This window comes from Myotis brandtii, unplaced genomic scaffold, assembly GCF_000412655.1.
Source record: "Myotis brandtii unplaced genomic scaffold, ASM41265v1 scaffold513, whole genome shotgun sequence".
Classification (NCBI taxonomy): Eukaryota; Metazoa; Chordata; class Mammalia; order Chiroptera; family Vespertilionidae; genus Myotis; species Myotis brandtii.
Genome location: NW_005369552.1, coordinates 560,938 through 580,247, shown reverse-complemented (window position 1 = coordinate 580,247; position 19,310 = coordinate 560,938). Strand labels below are relative to the sequence as shown.

At 39.7% G+C, this 19,310-nt stretch overlaps 1 pseudogene; it reads right to left on the bottom strand.

The window, feature by feature from the left end:
* Nucleotides 1-18,503: 18,503 nt before the first annotated feature.
* On the bottom strand, nucleotides 18,504-18,802 carry LOC102260241 (annotated as a pseudogene).
* Nucleotides 18,803-19,310: the final 508 nt, after the last annotated feature.

Below are 19,310 nucleotides of genomic sequence, written 5' to 3'. Positions count from 1 at the left end.
CCTCCTCCTCCTCCTCCTCCTTCTTGACAGAGTCCTTTCCTCATGACTTATGTGACTGAGGAGCTGTGAATCTTTGCCTACCTTATAGGGCTTCTCTAAGGATGAAGTAAAACTATATAATTACCATATTTATAGATATAAAAGCCTAAGTGACCATTACAATGGAACGACCAGAATGACCGGTTGCTATGCTGTGCACTGACCACCTGGGGGCAGATGCTCAAAGCAGGAGCTGCCCCCTGGTGGTCAGTGTGCTCCCACAGCCGGAAGCACTGCTCAGCCAGAAGCTGGGCTCATGGCTGGCAAATGCAGCAGCAGTAGTGGGTGCCTCTCCCGCAGCGCTAAGGAGCTAAGGAGCCAGCAGCGAGTGGATAGGAGCAGGAGCACTGAGCCCGGCTTGGGCTCCTCCCTGGACCGCCTGTCACTTTGCACACTGCTACATCCCCTGAGGGGTCCCGGATTGCAAAAGGGTGCAGTCCAGGCTGAGGGACCCCAACCAGTGCACGAATCTGTGCACTGGGCCTTTAGTATTAGCATAATGCCTGACCTGAATAAATGTTCCAAATACATCAGCTGCCATTATAATAAGTGGTTCAGACACCTGAAGGCTTGAACTACTTTTCTGTAGGTGACTCCCAACCGATATTTCCAGGCCGAGCTATAGTATAACATTTTCCATGTTCACCTGGATAACACTAGTTGGATATTCTGTTGGAATTTAAGGTCCTCTACTGAACAGCCCAAGCTAACCTTTTTAGTCATACTATTCTGCTCTGAATATACTTTTGCCAGTCTGCACAGTTTTTGACAACTTCCCCTTTGTTCTATCCATCTGAATGTTCTGTTGTCCATTTCTACACATCAAGAATAAACTCAACTGGTATGGCTCAGTTGGGTGGAGCATCGTCCTGTGCACCGAAAGGTCACTGGTTCAATTCCCAGTCAAGTTGTGGGTTTGATCCCCAGTTGGGGGCTATGCAGGAGGCAGCTGATCTCTTTCCTCCCTTCCCCCCTCTCTAAAAATCAATAAAAACATATTTAGAAGAACAAGCTCAAATGCCACTTTTCCCCTGAGCTTCCCCAATGAAAGAGAAGCATGTTTTATTTTCTTGTCACTCATGGTGCCACTTATTTATTAGTTATTAGCTCCCTGTGTGATTCAGTCGCAGGTGGCAAGTTCTCCATGCAAATTAGCAAAGAGGCGATTTTTAGGCTCAAATAACCTGAAATGTGGAGGAAACCTTGGACACAACTAGATCCAAACCCTCAGACTATATTATCAGGGCTCAGCTGCTACATATAATTTTACTGTATTTCATAAATTGGCTTAATTCTTACCTAAGTCTAATTGGTTTCCTCTACAGAAGACAATGGGCCTCAGTTAGCCCAATGCCATCTTTACAGCTTATCTAAGTGCAAGAGAAACGTCCCATCTGCTTCCAACAGAGAAGCCTCTGGAAGGAACACTGGCCTGGCTGTGGTGGCCTGCCTATTTCTGTACCATTTAGGAGCCAGTGGGATGGAAGAGTTTGACTGTCCAGGTCTGGGTCATGTGCCCTCCCCAGATGAAGGGGGAGGGAAAGCTTCTGGGAAAGATCAGAAAATCAGGTATTACAGTCACTCTTCTCCTGTGTTAGATTGTAAATCCTGGAAGACAAGAGCCACACCTTATCCTAGAGCCCCTTGAATAATGCCTTGTTTGGGATGCAGTATGCTTAGTAAATTTTTATTGGATAAATAAATATACAAATTGTTCTAGCACCAAACCAGAAGGTTTAGTAGGCTATTTTTTAACAGAATAGACAAGCTTTGGGGAAAAAAAATTAAATTCTTGGACAGAGGTGTTACTTATTGGTGGGCAGTAAATATGCAAAAATACCCTGAAGATGGTAGTAAAGGCAATAGTTAGAAAAAAGATTTGTTACTTGTAAATAAAAAATTGACTTATTTGTCTTTCACCTTAAGATAATATTTCATTTCCTTAAAAAATTTGTACACAGAGAGTAGAACTAGAGTTAACCATTAGAATACTCATTATTGGCTCAATGGTGCAATGGGAGGTAATTAGATTTAGATGGTGGAGCCCCTATGATGGAATTACTGTCCTTATAAGAAGAAGAAAAGACCAGAGCCTCTCTCTGCCATGTGAGAATACAGCAAGAAGGTGACCATCTGCGAGCCAGGAAGAGAGCCCTCACCAGAAATTGAAGCTATTGACACCTTGATCTTGGACTTCCAGCCTCCAAAACTGTGAGAAATACATGTTTTTTATTTAAGAACTCTGCTATAATAAGAGTGATTCCTTTTTCTCACTCATTTATGTATCTATTATTGTAATAGGTTCATGCATTCCTATTTTTGAATGGCTTATAATTAATTGCTATACTAATTATTTGGTGTTCAAAAATTATGCCATATTTGGCCAGTGGGAGCCCTTTAAATCTGCTTTCCAAGTCATACATTTATAATTTTAAAAAAAGTATCTTCTTACTTTCTTGTATAACATGATATTCCAGGCTCATTTTAAATCTATCCTGTGAAGCCCTGGAATTAGCCATTTTTCCAAGATGTTCTACTTCCTTCTAGTGGGGAATGATGTTAGAGATCAAGTTTTGGACTCCAGGGTTCTCATTACTACTGGGGTATCTTTGCTTCTTATCTCTTTCAGCAGACAATCCTGGGAGATATACACATGAATATCTGAATATATATATGTACATGCACAATATACTAGTATACGTATATACTTGTGCCCATAAACATTCATATACACATTTTAGAAAAAGAGTTTACACCAGTACCTCCAATCCCCACAGAGTTATTTCTCAGCTTCCCACATTCCATATTGTATGAACTTCTACAACGAGAATTAGCTCCCAACAACATCAACATTTTTGCTCATTTGTTTAATCCTATAATATAGCTCAAATAGTTTCAGATTTTATTTTATTTTGTCCATAGGACTAAATAAACTGCTAAAAAGAGTTAAGGATTCGTTTGCAATTTTTTAATCTTCTTTCTTGCTCCGCTCCCAACTCTATCACATATTGAAGGTTGATGTGTTTTATGTTATGGACATTTTACCACAATTTTAAATACTGGTTACTTGTGTTAGTTCAATCCCACCCCCACCCCCAACCCTGCCCCTGATTGTTGTTATTCATTTGACATATGATTAGGTTCATTTTGTTTGTTGCCCTCAGCTTTAGCTTTTTTATTTCCCTCAAAAGAGGCATTTTTATTGATTTAATTTAATTTATTTTTTTAAAATATATTTCTTTATTGATTTCAGAGAGGAAGGGAGAGGGAGAGAGAGATAGAAATACCAATGATGAGAGAGAATCATTGATCGGCTGCCTCCAGCACATCCTCTACTGGGGATTGAGCCCGCAAGCCAGGCATGTGCCCTTGGCCGGAATCAAACCTGGGACCCTTCACTCCGCAGGCTGACTCTCTATCCACGAAGCCAAGCCAGCTAGGGCTAATTTTATTTTTGAATATGTAGAATACTAATATGCTCTTAAAAGTCAAACCTATACCAAAAATTATATTCAGAAAATTGTTATCCTCTCTTGTATCCTTTCCATTCCATTCTCCCTCCCTCTTGGTCACCAACTTCATTGTCTTCTGGTCCTGTGTTTCTTTTTTTGTAATGATAAACAGATATATGTATATTTTCTAATTTTCCCTTCTTTCTGTACAGGAAAGATAGCATATTATCTATGTTCTCTTTTCCTTTTAAAGAAACTTAATAATATATCCTGGAAATCACTCAATGTGGGTTCATAAATATCTTCCTCATTCTTTTTTATCTAGGGCATTCATCATTTATGTTATGGTATATTTGACTTCTAGCATTTCCTTTCCATTTTTTCTTAAAGTTCCATCTCACTGTTTACATTACCCATCTGTTTTTTCATATTGCCTACTTTTCCCATTAGAACTCTTAGTAAATAATACAATGTATATATACTGTATAAAAGTCTAAGCGACCGGCTGACCGGCCAGTAGCTATGACACGCAGTGACCACCAGGGGGCAAACACTCCGATTGGTAGCTATGTCGTGCACTGACCACCAGGGGCTGCTGAGCTGTGGTGACTTGGCATCTGCAGTTCTCGGGTGACGCACCTGGACCCAGAGAGGAGGGAGCCTGATTCCAGGGTGCGTCACCCGAGAACCGCCTTCTCGCAATCCGGGGCCCCTCAGGGGATGTTGTAGAGCTGGTTTTGGCCCCATCCCTGCAGGCCAGGTAGAGGGACCCCACCGGTGCATGAATCTGTGCACCAGGCCTCTAGTAATTAATACATAATAATACAAGGATGAATTCTGTGTTTTGTGTACTCACAACTGTAAATCTACTTTTGTCTCACCCTGTATTAATCATGGTTGGTTTAAATTCCTGGTCTAATAATTCTAAAAATCCCTGATATATACTAGTATGTCTGGTTCTGAGGTTTGCTTTGTCTTTTCAGACTCTATTTTTTTTGCCTTTTAGCATGGCTTGTAATTTTTGGTTGAAAGACAGACCTGAGGTATTGGGTAAAAGAAATAGAGTTAAATAAGCCTTTAGTTAAAGTGAGGAGGCAGGCGGTGTTTACTCTTTGCTGTAGCTGTGGTTTCCAAGGCTAAAATTTCTTCTAATGTCCTTGTTTTTGCCTCCCCTGCTGCTTTTGGGTTCCCCTAGAGCAGTGGTCGGCAAACCGCGGCTCACGAGCCACATGCGGCTCTTTGGCTCCTTGAGTGTGGCTCTTCCACAAAATACCACATGCAGGCGCGCACGTACAGTGTGAAGTTGACTTAAAACTTTAAGTAAAGTTTATTAAGTTAATTTTAGGGAACGTTGTGGAGTGAAAGAAGATGTAGTGTCGAGGATTGAGAAAGGTATGTTGAGATGGTTTGGACATATAGAGAGGATGAACGAAAGGAGATAGACGAAACAAGTATACAAGATGAGTGTGGAGGGAGAGTTGGAAGGGGTCGACCTCAGCAAACGTACCTCAATCAGATTGAGGAATTTTTTTAGCAAAAGCCTGCTTAGGAGTACCCTAATTAAGTTAATAAAAATGAACCTACCTATATAGTTTAAGTTTAAAAAATTTGGCTCTCAAAAGAAATTTCAATCGTTGTACTGTTGATATTTGGCTCTGTTGATTGAGTTTGCCGACCACTGCCTTAGAGCAGTGGTTCTCAACCTTCTGGCCCTTTAAATACAGTTCCTCATGTTGTGACCCAACCATAAAATTATTTTCGTTGCTACTTCATAACTGTAATGTTGCTACTGTTATGAATCGTAATGTAAATATCTGATATGCAGGATGGTCTTAGGCGACCCCTGTGAAAGGGTCATACGACCGCCAAAGGGGTCGCGACCCACAGGTTGAGAACCGCTGCCCTAGAGACTCCTTCTTAAATAGAGTCTGAGGTTTGCTGTTTTTTCAGCTGTAATCTCCAGGAGCCCTATTGATGTGGTAATGTGGGATGGGAGGAGCGAACACTAGAGTCCTATGATTAGGTCTCAGGCTTTTAGTGATCCTTGGGTTGTGACATTCACAAGTGTTTTTCAACCACCCCCACCCACCCTCCCATCCCTGTTAGGTGAGGAGAACTAGAGGGAGCTTAGTTGGATATTTTCCTTCCCCCAGGTCTGTTAGGTTCTGGTGAAACCAAGTGGGTTAGGCTCTGGTAAAACATCTTCTGTTGAGGGCAGGCCATTGCTAAGGAGAACAGAGTGCTCTAGGCTTATTTCAAAGTGGGTTCACTTCCCCTGGCTTCTCAGGACCTGTTGGGACTCCTGGATGCAGACTCAGGAAAGAGTGTGGTACCCCTATGACTGGCCTTTCAGGAGTTTTTATCTCTCAAGCTAGCCCTTCCTCAGGCTCTAGAAATGAGTCATTTTCCCTTAAGGTATTCCTACCAGGCTCCAGGCACTTTTGTTCCCTGTAAGTTATAATTTTCTGTGTCTGCCTGTCTGTCTTTCCAGTTTTCAGGGTGTCAGTTTGCCCTGTGACCTCAATTCTTTGATGGGTCTAAAGAGAGTGTTGGTTTTCAGTTTGTTCAGCTTTTATTCCCCTTGTGAGTGATGAATTCCAAGCTCTTTACATGTCGAACCAGAAACTAGAAGTCAATGCTATTGATTTTTGCATGTTAATTTTATATCCTGCTATCTTATGGAATTCTTTTATTGTGGTATGGCTTTATTATTGATTTTCTAGCATTTCCCAGGTATGCTATTTTGTCACCTGCTAGTAGACCTAGTTTTATTTTCGTTTTTGTATGCCTTTGTTTTCTTTAGTCAAATTATACTGACTAGCACCTCCAGAACAATGTTAAAATAGTTGTAGAGATAATGGACATCTTGCCTTGTTTCTGACTTTAATGGGAATGTAACCCTAGTAAAAAAGGACTGAATTTTATGTATGTTGCTATGTGTTCTAAAATGTAGGTTTTCTTATTAGGAGATGACTTGCATTAAAAAGATAGCTCGTTGTATCACAGATACCAAGAAGGGACATGCCGCACGGTGAGGGCCATGTGGGGAAGCACCAGGGTCAGTCCGCAGGCAGAGGGAGCGAGGGAAATGGGGTCAGGGGGAAGGAGTGAGGCAAGGTATGCGGGCTTAGGGTGGCTAGCTTGAATAATTTCAGCGGGCACTTGAGCTGAGGGGCAGTCCCTAGTTGTCTCTTAACTGGCTCTGGGGTGATTCCAGCAGGTAGATAGTGGCCCGAATGTGAGAGCCCCATAAAGAGATGGCCTCACCGGTGACTTTTTACTATGTCGAGGAATTAACTAACTCGAACAGAAGTAGTCCTTTCAGGATCAGTGAAGCCCCAGTGTCAAAACATCAAAATACAGAAAATAACATGATCTGGTTACTATAGCATGTTAAAGAAGTATTAATCCATTTCCACTTTCTCAATTTTTAGGGGTGAGTATTAAATTTTATAAAAGGCTTTTCAGCATTTATCTAGGTAATTATATGATTTTTCTTCTTAGATATATTAGTATTGTAAATTATATTAAACTATTTTCTAATATTGACCAATTTTTGCTTTCCTGGTATAAATTTGGTCATAGGGTATTGATAGTTTAACATGTCAAGACCCTCTTTTTATGCCAATGTTTTGCAATTTCCTTTTTACTATCTTCAAATTAAATTTATAGACAATATAACCTAACTATATTTCAATAATAACAATCACATTAAAATACGTTATCCTAAGTTTAATGCATAGATAAATAAAAAGCAAACACTCTGTTATAAGCTGACATGTATTTTTACATGTGAATGTTTGAGCATGACTACATAGAAGATTCTATTATTTAGTCAGATTCCTTCACTGTTCTTAGAATCATTGTGGATAGGACAGCAACAAAAACAGACTGAGAATGACATGCTGTATTGATGCATAATGTCAATAATATAAATGCTGCCCTAACCGGTTTGGCTCAGTGGATAAAGCGTCGGCCTGCGGACTGAAAGGTCCCAGGTTTGATTCCAGTCAAGGGCATGTACCTTGGTTGCGGGCATATCTCCAGTAGTGGGTGTGCAGGAGGCAGCTGATCGATGTTTCTCTCCTATCGATGTTTCTAACTCTCTATCTCTCTTCCTTCCTCTCTGTAAAAAATCAATAAAATATATTAAAAAATAATATAAATGCTGCTATCAGTGGCATAATTTTCAAACTGAATTGTTGAACAATTCTTGTTAATAACCAAACAAATCAAAGTAAAATTCTGTCTTGATTTATATCATAATTGCATGACTAGAAATTTTAGTGTATATCAAAATATTGTGTGTATACAACAGAATTAGGTTATGACAGATAATTATAAATACATTTTCACTCACAACAATGTTCTGTATGACATTTGTTATTATTATGCAGGACTGTCCCACAAATTGTGAGACACCTAGCATCCCTGATACCCACCCACTAGTAGTACTCCTAGTAGTAGTACTCCCAGTTATGTCTGTCACCAAACATGCCTCCATCTAGTTTATCACTGGACTGGATGATCTCTGGATCAGCTGATGACATTTGAGGTCTACAAATATAATCTATGTCCATGGTGATGTTTTTATGCAGACTGAAAAATAGCTGAAACCTATGGGAAAATTTCATCTTCACAAGTAGTAAAAAATAAAAATTAAAGGGCAATGATATACCATTTCCCTCAAATTAATTATTGACTTACAAAAATTACACTGAGTAGTCCAGGGTGGTATGAAACAAGTACTATTAAATATTTTAATTGTGGTTTGAAAAATTTAAAGCAATTTGGCAAGAGTCTGTCAATGCAGAGTGGATAAAAAAGTTGTACATTTACACAATGGAATACTACTCAGCCATAAAAGAAGAAAGTCTTACCTTTTGAAACCTGGACAATATTAAGTTCAGTGAAATAAGCCAGTCAGACAAAGACAAATACCATATGATCTCACTTACATGTGGAATCTAATGAACAAAATAAACTAACAAACAAAGTAGAAACAGACTCATAGATACAGAGAATAGACTGACAGCTGTCAGAGAGGAGGGATGTTGGAGGGCTGGATGAAATAGGTGAAGGGATTAAGCACAAATCCCACAACTCATAGACACAGACAACAGTATGGTGATTATCAGAGGAAAAGGGGCATGGGGGCAGGCAGAGAAGGTTAAGGGGGGATAAATGGTGATGGAAGGAGATTGACTTCGGGTGGTGGACACACAATACAGCATACAGACGGTGTATTGTAGAATTATACACTTGAAACCTATAAAATGTTTATTACCCAATGCTGCCCCAATAAATTTAATAAAAATTAAAAAAAGAAGAAGAGCCCTTCAATGTATCAATAGTCTTATGCCAAGTTATGCCATTTCTTGAGGTCTATCCTGAAGACACAATTTGAAAATACAGAAAAAAAAGCTTATATCCAAAGTGTCATTACCAAGAATAAATGATTAGAAATGCAATAAAATGATTCAACATATAATTACAAAATAATCAAGGGATAAATTTTATAAGAAATATGCAGGACCTGTATGAAAAAACTATAAAACTACAATATGTCAAAGGACTTAAAAGAAGGCTTGAATAAATTTTATGGATGAGAAGACTCAATATCATAAAGCTGCTCATTTTTCCAAGTTAATATGTACATATAATGACTCTCAAAAATCCAGTGGGATGCTTTCTTTGGAACATGACTGAATGTCTCTAAAACTTACCCAGATAAATAAATGTATGAAATTATTTTGTTCTTTTAAAAAAAAATTAATCCTTACTCAAGGAAATGTTTATTGATTTGCGAGAGAGAGAGAAAGAGAGGAGGGGGAGAGGAGAAACATTGGCCAATCATCTCTTGTATGTGCCTGGACTGGGGCTCAAACCCACAACCTAGGTATGTGATGTGCCCTGAGCAGGAATGGAACCCGAGACCTTTTGGTTTACCAGATGATACTCCAATCAACTGAGCCACACCAGCCAGGGCCAGACTATTTTTAAAAATTCTAAATAAAAAAAGAGTGTAATAAAGAGAAATTAGCCCTATTAGGTATTTAAATATGCTATATAGTTATGATCAAACAGTATGATTTTGAGGCTAACATAGAGAAAAAGATAAGTGGGATAAAAGAGATTTCAGATATAGATCAAAGTATATGTTAGACTTTACTATGTGATGCAGGTGGCACTTCAATTATCAATTTTGTGGGGGATGACTATTTAATAAAAGGTGTTGTGTTAAGTGGGTAAGCATTTATTTAATAAATGTAGATACTTCCTCATTCCTTGTACTAAATAAATTCTAGAAGTATTAAAGACTTTAAAAGAAGTAATATAGCTCTAGCTGGTTTGGCTCAGTGGATAGAGAGTCAACCTGTGGACTGAAGGGTCCCAGGTTTGATTCCCAGTCAAGGGCACATGCCCAGGTTGTGGGCTCGATCCCCAGTGGGGGGCATGCAGGAGGCAGCCAATCAATGATTCTCTCTCATCATTGATATTTCTATCTCTCACTCTCTCTCTTCCTTCCTCTCTGAAATGAATAAAAAAATATTTAAAAAAGAAGTAATATTAAACTAGAAGAAAATATAATGTTGAAGTTGGGAATTCTTTTCTAAGCATGAATAGAAACAACAAAAAAAGATTGACTATATAAAAATCAACATACATTAAAAAAATAAAAAATCTAAACATCTGAGATAAGAAAAGAATTAATGCCTTCAAAATACAAAGAGTTCTAAAATATCAATAATAAAAGGGACAGCCCAGCCAGTGTGGCTCAGTGGTTGAGCATCAACCCATGAACCAGGAGGTCATGGTTTGATTCCTAGTCAGGGCACATGTCCAGGTTGAAGACTTGAAACCCAGCAGGGGGCTTGCAGGAGGCAGCTGATCAATGATTCTTTCTCAACATTTATGTTTCTATCTCTCTCTCCCTCTCCCTTTCTTTCTCTGAAATCAATAAAAACATATTTAACAACAACAACAACAAAACATATTTAAGAAAGGAGAGAAAAAAAGAAAAGGGACAAATTCTTTTTTATATTACATTTTCATATTAATAGAAAACTTAATTAAAAATAAATAGGAAATGTATAAAAGGAGTAACATAGACTATCATTAAGCATATGAAAAAATGTTAACTCTAACATGTAATGTAACGTAGAGAAAATAGGGAAAAACTCAAGATAATAAGACCTGCACATAATTTTTGCAAATATTTAAAAAAATCTTTATACGCAGTAATAAAGATGTGTAAAAGTAGGCATTTTTATATTTTATTGGTGGATGTGTTAATTGATGCAATCTTTCAATAGATCAATTTGACAACAGGTAGCAAAGCCTTAAAAATCTGTACATTCATTTTAAAAAATATATGTTATATTGATTTCATAGAGGAAGGGAGAGGGTGAGATAGATAGAAACATCAATGATGAGAGAGAATCATTGATCGGCTGCTTCCTGCACGACCCCCCTAGGGATCCGGCCAAACAACCCGGGCATGTGCCCTGACTAGGAATTGAAACCTGACCTCCTGGTTCAATGCCCAACCCTTGAGCCACTCAGGTCTGGCTCTTTTTTTTTTTTTTTTTTTTTTAAATAGAGAGAGGGAGGAAGAGAGAGAGGAAATTGATGGGAGAGAGAAACATCAATCGGTTGCCTCCTGTACAAGCCCCAACCAGAGTTTGAACCCACAACCTAGGTATGTGCCCTGACCAGCCCCTGGTGTATGGGATGATGCTCCAACCAACTGAGCTGCCTCGCCAGGGCTGCACATTCTTACAGGGGGTTAAATTTTGTTTAGGAGTGTTTTTATTAATATGAGAAATAATTTCTGGCTGGAAAAAATTTTATATAGTGAGATTTATAAATTAAAGTTTTAAAAACCTTTAGAGAAACTATTTAGATTGAGTACTCCATAATGTTAACAGCAGCGGTTGTATTATGGGTGTTCTTTTTTTCTTCTTCTTCTTAATTTTCCAATGTTGCATGAGTGCTGTTATAGCTAAAATATAAAACTTATTCTATTTTAATAGAGGCTGCTTAATTTCTAACCCTGTGCCTGATTCAGAGGGGGCATTCAATAAATGTTTGTTAATTGAATTGTTGCCTGGTTACCAAGCCCACCCACAATGTTTTAAACATTTAGAATTCTCTCTTTCAGTAAGGGATTTAAAAACTGGTTCATATAACACTTAATCCCTGGGTACATATGAGTTGAGTAATTCATTAATTACCCAGGCATTAGGTTTTTCCAGGAAATATAGATAATTTAGATATCGGTGTAGCTAGAGGTCTTTTTGGCACCAACACCAAATTTTAATACTTTCAGATATTTGGAAATATTTCTCAATCACTCTACTTAGGTTCTTTAATTTAGAAATTTATATTTTTCTTACATTAAAGTATAAGGCATTTTCATATTATTTGAGGTCGGTGCATAGTTTTATTGTAATTTTACTAGATGGCCATTTAGACACAGCTTTTTATAAAGGGCAAGTTCACTTTTCTTAAATTAATCATGGAAAGAGTTACTGACTCTGCACTATGGAATAAATTAAACCTCGGGCCCTAAAAACTCACAGAAAGGGACTTTTTATTAACAGGTACAGGTTTATCTTTCCCAGGTACCCATGTGAGTATCAATCAGTAAAGTTGCTTTTGTGGTCTAAAAGCCTCTGTGCTCGTAGGTTTCTTTTTCTCAAATAACCCAGGTATTTTTTTTCTTCAGCTCAAAAAGAAAACATGGCGCCACCTACAAGCACTCTCTAGTATTACATTATGACCAAGTCTGAATTTTATTTAGCAAACACTTTTTGAGCTCCAATATAGTCGAGCATAAACACCAGAGCTCTGAAGATGAATGAGACAGTCCTTGCCATGACCGAATTTTCAGTCTAGTTGAGAAGACAGACATTATTTGGGGGGTGTGGTGCCAGGAGAACATGTCATAAGTTCATGTGTCATTTTAGCCCTGGTGTTCAGTGAGGACACTGGGGAGATTAGACTACAGACAGGGGGACCAATTAAATTCCCTTTTAAAATTCAAAAGTAGTATTTATTTGTCCAATCATTTATTTGCCCAATAGAGGGAAAAGCTACCGTATTTGACATCTATTGCCTATCCTCAGGCCAATGGGAAATAACATACCAAAATCCTTTATTTCAAACAAATGATTATATTTGCGATTTTGAGAATTGTCTCCCAATGTGAGGTCAACTTACTGATGGTTGTTCTCAAGCATTTTTAGCTTCCTACCATAACTCCTTATGAATAAACTGAAATTGGACCTCAATTTCCACTTTTCCTTGCACTTTTCTCATAAGTTGACAGAAAAATCAATGGGAATCAATTACAAATTCTATTCAAGTGATTCTAGCCAAAAGGCTTAGAAGAGATCATTTATAAATAGGTTCATCTAGATGTTGAATTAATTGTGAGTTTTATTTGTTCACATCACCTCTACAGGTATGATCAGATCATTAGCTCATTCAAACTTTCAGATGCCTTAAAAATTCTCAGTTCAAACAAGAGATTCTGGTAGTTTTTTCTCTCATCCAATTTTCAAAGTTGTTTTAAAAATGTAGCAGGTAGCCCTCGCTGGCTTGGCTCAGTGGATAGAGCCTGCGGACTGAAGGGTCCTGGGTTCGATTCCAGTCAGGGGCACATGCCCCAGTTGTGGGCTCAATCCTCAGTAGGGGGTGTGCAGGAGGCAGCGGGTTGATGAGTCTCTCATCATTGATGTTTCTATCTCCCTCTCTGAAATTAATTTTAAAAAATTAAAAAAATAAAAAATAAATGTAAGACTCACCAACTGCATTAACAAAAAACAAGATGTAACAGATAACTTTCCCAGGAGGAAATTTTTCAGAAAAAAATATGTAACCTCACTTTTACTTCCTCTTATTAATCTTCTAATTCTTTACTTGGAGGATTCAGTGGTCTGGACACATGTTCCTAGTTTTCCTAGTTGATGATATTTTATAATTTTGAGGTGTATTCCTGTGTATGGGTGTAGGTACAATTTATTCATTTTAACTGATGTTTAGTGTTCTGTTGTGTGACTATACCATAATTATTTTCTTGTTGTTAAATATTTAGCCTAGCTGTTGTTTGGGAAATTGTTCCTTTTATGATGTAAATTCTCCCTATATTCCTGTAAATGCAGGACAGGTTAATGCTAAGAATCTGGATTGTGGAGCTAAGACTGTCTGGGTGTGAATCCCACCTGTGGAATCTCAGAACTATTGAACCCAGCGGTGTCTTAGTTTTTCCTCCATAGATATTAATAGGGCCTACACAGTCATTTCTCTCAGCGCTTTGGAAGATATTACCTCATTCTTCTGGCATTTACAGTTCTGATAAGAAGTCTGTTGAAATTCCTAAGATAATGTATCTTTTTTTTCTATCATGGCTTTTAGGATTGTCTCTTTACCCTTAGTGTACTCAAATTTCACTATAATGTATCTGTGAGTGGAATTTATTTTATTTTTTTTCTGTTTAGTATCTGATGTACATGAGAACATGTTTCTTCATTTCTGTAAAATTATCTGCATTACTTTTATAAATGTTTATTCTCTGTCATGCCCTTCATTGTTTTATTTTGGCACTCCTGTTATACACTTCTTAGAATCTCTCAATCTTATTCCCAAGTCTCTTTAATTCTCATTAATTTTTTTGATTGCCTCTCTGTACAGCATCCTGAGTTAGTCTCACTACTATTTTTCAGTGCACTGATTTATCCTTGCTATATCATGTCTAGAGTTTATCCCATCTATTGCATTAAAAATATTTTTATTGATTTCAGAGAAAAAGGGGGAGAGAGAGAGAGAGAGAGAGAGAGAGAGAGAGAGAGAGAGAGAAACATAAATGATGAGAGAGAATCATTGATCAGCTGCCCCCTGCATGCCCCCCACTGGGGACCAAGACCAAAACCCAGGAATGTGCCCTGACCTGGAGTTGAACTGTGGCCTCCTGATTTATAGGTCGACACTCAACCTCTGAGCCACACCGGCTGGGTCCATCTATTGCATTTTTATTTCAATGGCTGTATTTTTCATTTCTAAGATTTCTAATGATTTTCTTTTAAAAATAGATCGATTTTGATTTTATTTCTGCTTGTTTTTGTTTTATACTTTCTTCTTCATTTTCAGTTGAAATGATATCTTCATTTATCTCTTTAAAAATTATAAATGTATTTAGGTGCATGTCTGTCAGAATATTCTATAATATTAATTTTATATAGAGTGATTTCATATTCTGATTTTGTCAAGTGATTTTCTGTTTCTTCTTTAAATATTTTTATTATTTCTTAAAATTTTTATTGTTGAAAGTGTCACATATGTCCCCTTTTTACCTCCTTGACTCCTTCTAGCCCACCCCTGCTCCCTGCCCCAGGCCTTCACCACCCTATTGCCTGTGTCCAGGCAATATATTCATACAAGTTCTTTGGTTGATTTCTTCCCACCCACCTACCCTCCCCCACCTTCCCTCTGAGATTCTGCAGACTGTTCTATGCTTCTATGAATCTGGATCTATTTTGCTCAAAGTTTATTTTGTTCATTAAATTCCACATATCAGTGAGATCATGTGATACTTGTTTTCTCTGACAGGTTTATTTCACTTAGCATAATACTCTCCAGGCCCCTCCATGCTATTTCATAGGGTAAGAGATCCTTCTTTTTTATTGCTGCATAGTATTCCATAGTGTAAATGCACCACAGCTCTTTTATCCACTCATCTACTGATGGGTACTTGGGCTGTTTCCAGATCTTAGTCATTGTAAATTGTGCTGCTATGAACATAGGGGTGCATCCATTCTTTCTGGTGTTTCGGGTTTCTTAGGATATATTCCTAGAAGTGGTGTCACTGGGTCAAATGGCAGCTCCATATTTAATTTTTTTTGACAAAACTTCATACTGTTTTCCATAATGGCTGAACCAGTCTGCACTCCCACCAGCAGTGTACTAGGATTCCAAGTTTGAATTTGTTTTCCTTTCCCCAAACCTTCCTTTTCTTCTTAGAGTCCATATTTTGGCTAATCCAGTCACCAGACTAGAGGTCTTAGAATTATCTTCAACCTTTACCTCTCCTTCTTCTCCTGCCTACCTTTATTCTGTCAATTACTAAATCCTATTGATGTTATTTTTAACTTTAAATGTTTTAATGAATAGCTAATATATTCATATAGTTGAAATTTGGAAGGGTAAAGATTGAAAAAAGTTTCTTCCTGCCCTGTTCCTGTCCATCTAGATCCCCATCTAGGAAATGTTATCAGTTTCTTGTAAAGTCTTTCAGAGATAATGTGCAAATACATACAGATATTCTCTTCCTCCTTTTCACATAAACAGTACTGTATAAATTACGTTGTTCTGTAATCTTGCTCTTTTGATGTAGCAATATATTTTAGAGATTTTTCTGTATTCATGCTTTTATTTTTTTTAATTCTCACCTGAGGATATGTTTATTGATTTTAGAGAGAGGAAGGAAGAGAGAGAGAAAAAGATCGATGTGAGATGAGAGAGAAACATCTATCGGTTGCCTCTTGTACGTACCCCAATTGGGTATGGAACCCACAACTTAGGTATGTACTCTGACCTGGAATCAAACCTGCGACCTTTCGGTGCACAGTACGATGTTTCAACCAACTGAGCAACCTGGCCAGGACTGTATTCATGCTTTTTAGTGACTGTGTAGTGTTCCATGGTATGGATACACTTCCATTCACTAACGAATGCAAGTCCTCTGGATTTTACTCTGGTGTGCTGGGTTGTGCTGAGTCTGACTCAGGGTAATTAGGTTGGAGTGAGGACACGTAAGGTGTTTGGTCCAGGGCCATTGCCAGCATTCCAAAAGGACTCTGAGGGGCCAACAGTGGGTGAGGTACAAAGAGCTGGGGTCCCAGAGTGAGGGATGGCCCATTCTAAACAGGGCCCTGACCCTTCCAGAGAAGAATCAGTTTGTAGAGAGATTTCTCTTGGATCCCAGAATGTCTTCTGAAGCAGTGAGACCTCTTGGCCTCATAGAATGCTGACCACCTGACTGAAATGCCACCATCTGATTTGGGGTCACAGTGTTTGTCTGAAATGTGTGTACTAGTAAATGGGTGGCTGGCTTTAAGCAATGTGCTTTCAAGGACTCAGTCTGTGAACGTCTAGTCACCCTCACTGTGTTTAAGCTGCTAAGCCCTTTCTTTACTTTTTAAAAATATATTTTTTAAATTGACTTGAGAGAGAGAGAGAGAGAGAGAGAGAGAGATCAAGGATGAGAGAGAATCATTGATCAGCTGCCTCCTGCACACCCCACACTGGGGATTGAACCCACAACCTGGGCATGTGCCTGACTGGAAATCGAACCCTGACTTCCTGGTTCATAGGTTGAGGCTCAACCACTGAGCCACGCTGGCCAGGCCCTTTTCTGACTTTTTAAATCAATGGTCAGCCCACATAAGCCAAGACTTTGCCCAAGTGGGGAGTGTCAGTGGGCTGCCTCTCTCTGACCTGGCGAGAGAAGACCTCTGTCTGACCAGCCAACAGCTGCCCCTTCTCTGTGGCTAGGGGTGTGGAACTCGGGAGGGAGAAATAATTACTCCTCGCCCCTCTTTGGCTGGGATTCCAGTTCTTCTCCCTCCCACTGGGTCTGAGGAAGAAGGAGAAGCACCATGAAAGCTGGCTGTGTCCCCGTGAGAAAATCCACTCACCCACAGAGGAAAGAAGCAACTGTGCTCTCTCATCAGTCTAATGGACTGGTCAGGAGAGCAGCCCCCAGTGGGATTGTTTGCTACCAGGCATCTGAATCCTGGGGCACCATATCCATAAGGAGTGGTTTGGTTCATTTTCTGGCCTGATTCCTCATAACTGGATGTAGGGGTGAGGCTCTCAGGGGCCCTAACCGGGAAGGGGGGAAGCTTCCAAGAGGGAGGTTCAGCATCCTGGGCACCTATCATAAGCCCAACACTAGGCTGCTGCCATGGAGTTGCAGGTGAGTAACAGGAAAAGTGTGGGCTTTCGGGGCTTCTACACCAAATTGGGGATGGACAGATGGTCTCTCATGTTGTCAAGTGTGTTCCACATAGACAAGAGCAGGGGGCTGGAGACCCAAGGGTGGTTCGGCTCAGCCAGGAGCAGCACTGGAAGCTTCCATCAGAGTCGAGAAGAAAGTCTATGTGTTGGTGAGACAAAGATGGGGAGGACGGGTGGAAGGGGAGTTAGAGGGGCACAGGCACAGAAATGTGCCACAGAATGGGCTGTTCTGTGAGCTGCAGGGAGCCTGGCTGGCACGGAAGCCCTGTCCCTTCCACAGTGGGCTCCTCATGTTGCTGACAGGGAGCCAAGGAAGTGCCAGGCTCAGCGTCGCCACTTAGGTTTTGTCTTCTGGCAGCAGTGGGAGAGGCAGGGGCTTGGGGGTGAACAGGAAGGACATAAGTGACCAGAGGTGAGGCTACTCTCATGGTTCAGAGGCCGGAAGTGGGGGAGAAGGAGCAGGGAAGGTGAGGTCAAATTGGCAGCACTTAGCTTTCCAGGCACCTTTGGTGTCCATAGGATGTGACAAGAAGGCCAGCCCCTAAGGGCCACCTTCCATAGAACCCTGTAACCCGCCTCGCAGAGGTAGCAGGTGATTAGAGTCATCGGAGCTGGGTGTGCTGACACTGGATAGCTCTTGGCTGTACTTTTTCCTTTTTTTTCAGTGGAGTTCAAGTTTGTTGGTCTTTAGACCAAGATACAAGGCCTCTCTGTTTACTCAAATGGTGGCTGATTATGAGCTTATTGGAGATACTCCAGTATTATTATTATTGTTATTATTATTATTTGGGCCATTGTTTTAGCCCAAAAGTAAAGGATTAAGGGCCTGTATTTTCTTTTGGAATATTTTCCAATATTTTCAATCAGTTTTCCTCCTGTGTAGATGCTGATTCTTTTTTTAAAATAAGACTATCACTGCATTTATTTTCATACAGGTAATTTTTCTACAGCTTTAACATTTCCCCCTCAAAAATAAAAGAATCCCAAAGCTTAGAACTGGATCACTTGGCCCTTTCTCTTCTTATCTCCTCCCAGTTCAAAATGCTTGCATCTTTTAATGGCCAGCATCCTCTCTGGTCTGCAGTTGGGCTCTACACATTCAAGCCTCAGCACAGTCTTCTTTCGGAAAATCGGCTTTGCCCACCGTAGCCACTCTGCTTCCTATCATAGCGCCTCTTTCCCTGGGCGTACAGGGAATCCTTGCCCTTCTTATACTGGGTCACTTTGTGAGGCTGACGCTGTCCACACCTCTTACAGAAAGTCCTTCGGGTTTTAGGCACGCTGACCATCTTGGCAGTAGAGCTGTCTGTACGATGGAAACAGAAAACTCAGCGTCCACACTCCCCGCTTCGCTCAGCTCGCGCCTAACCTAGATGCTGATTCTTGATGGCGATTATGAAATGTCTTTTTATTTTGGTGGTAATTAAACCTTTTATGAGACAACCAATTTCCCTCCCTCCGTTCCTTTAATAAGAATGACATCAAAATGTATAACCAAGAGCCTCACCCGGTAAAGGAGCTGTGAGTGGGCAGAGGAAACAGAGGGGACACTTATGGCACAGGGAAAACAAAGAAGGTGGCAAAGTGGAGGGATCCTTCGGAAGGAGTCCCAGCCTCCAAGTTCCATCTAGCCAGGCGATGGAGGAGCATAATCTCTCTTGTGTGTGTTCAAGTGTGTTGTGTGTGGCAGGGCCTTCAAGCCCTACAGTGAGACTGATTGCTTGGGTTTAAATCCCAACGCAGGCACTTACTTAGCTGTGTGATCCTGTGTAAATTACTGAACCTCTCTGTGCCTCT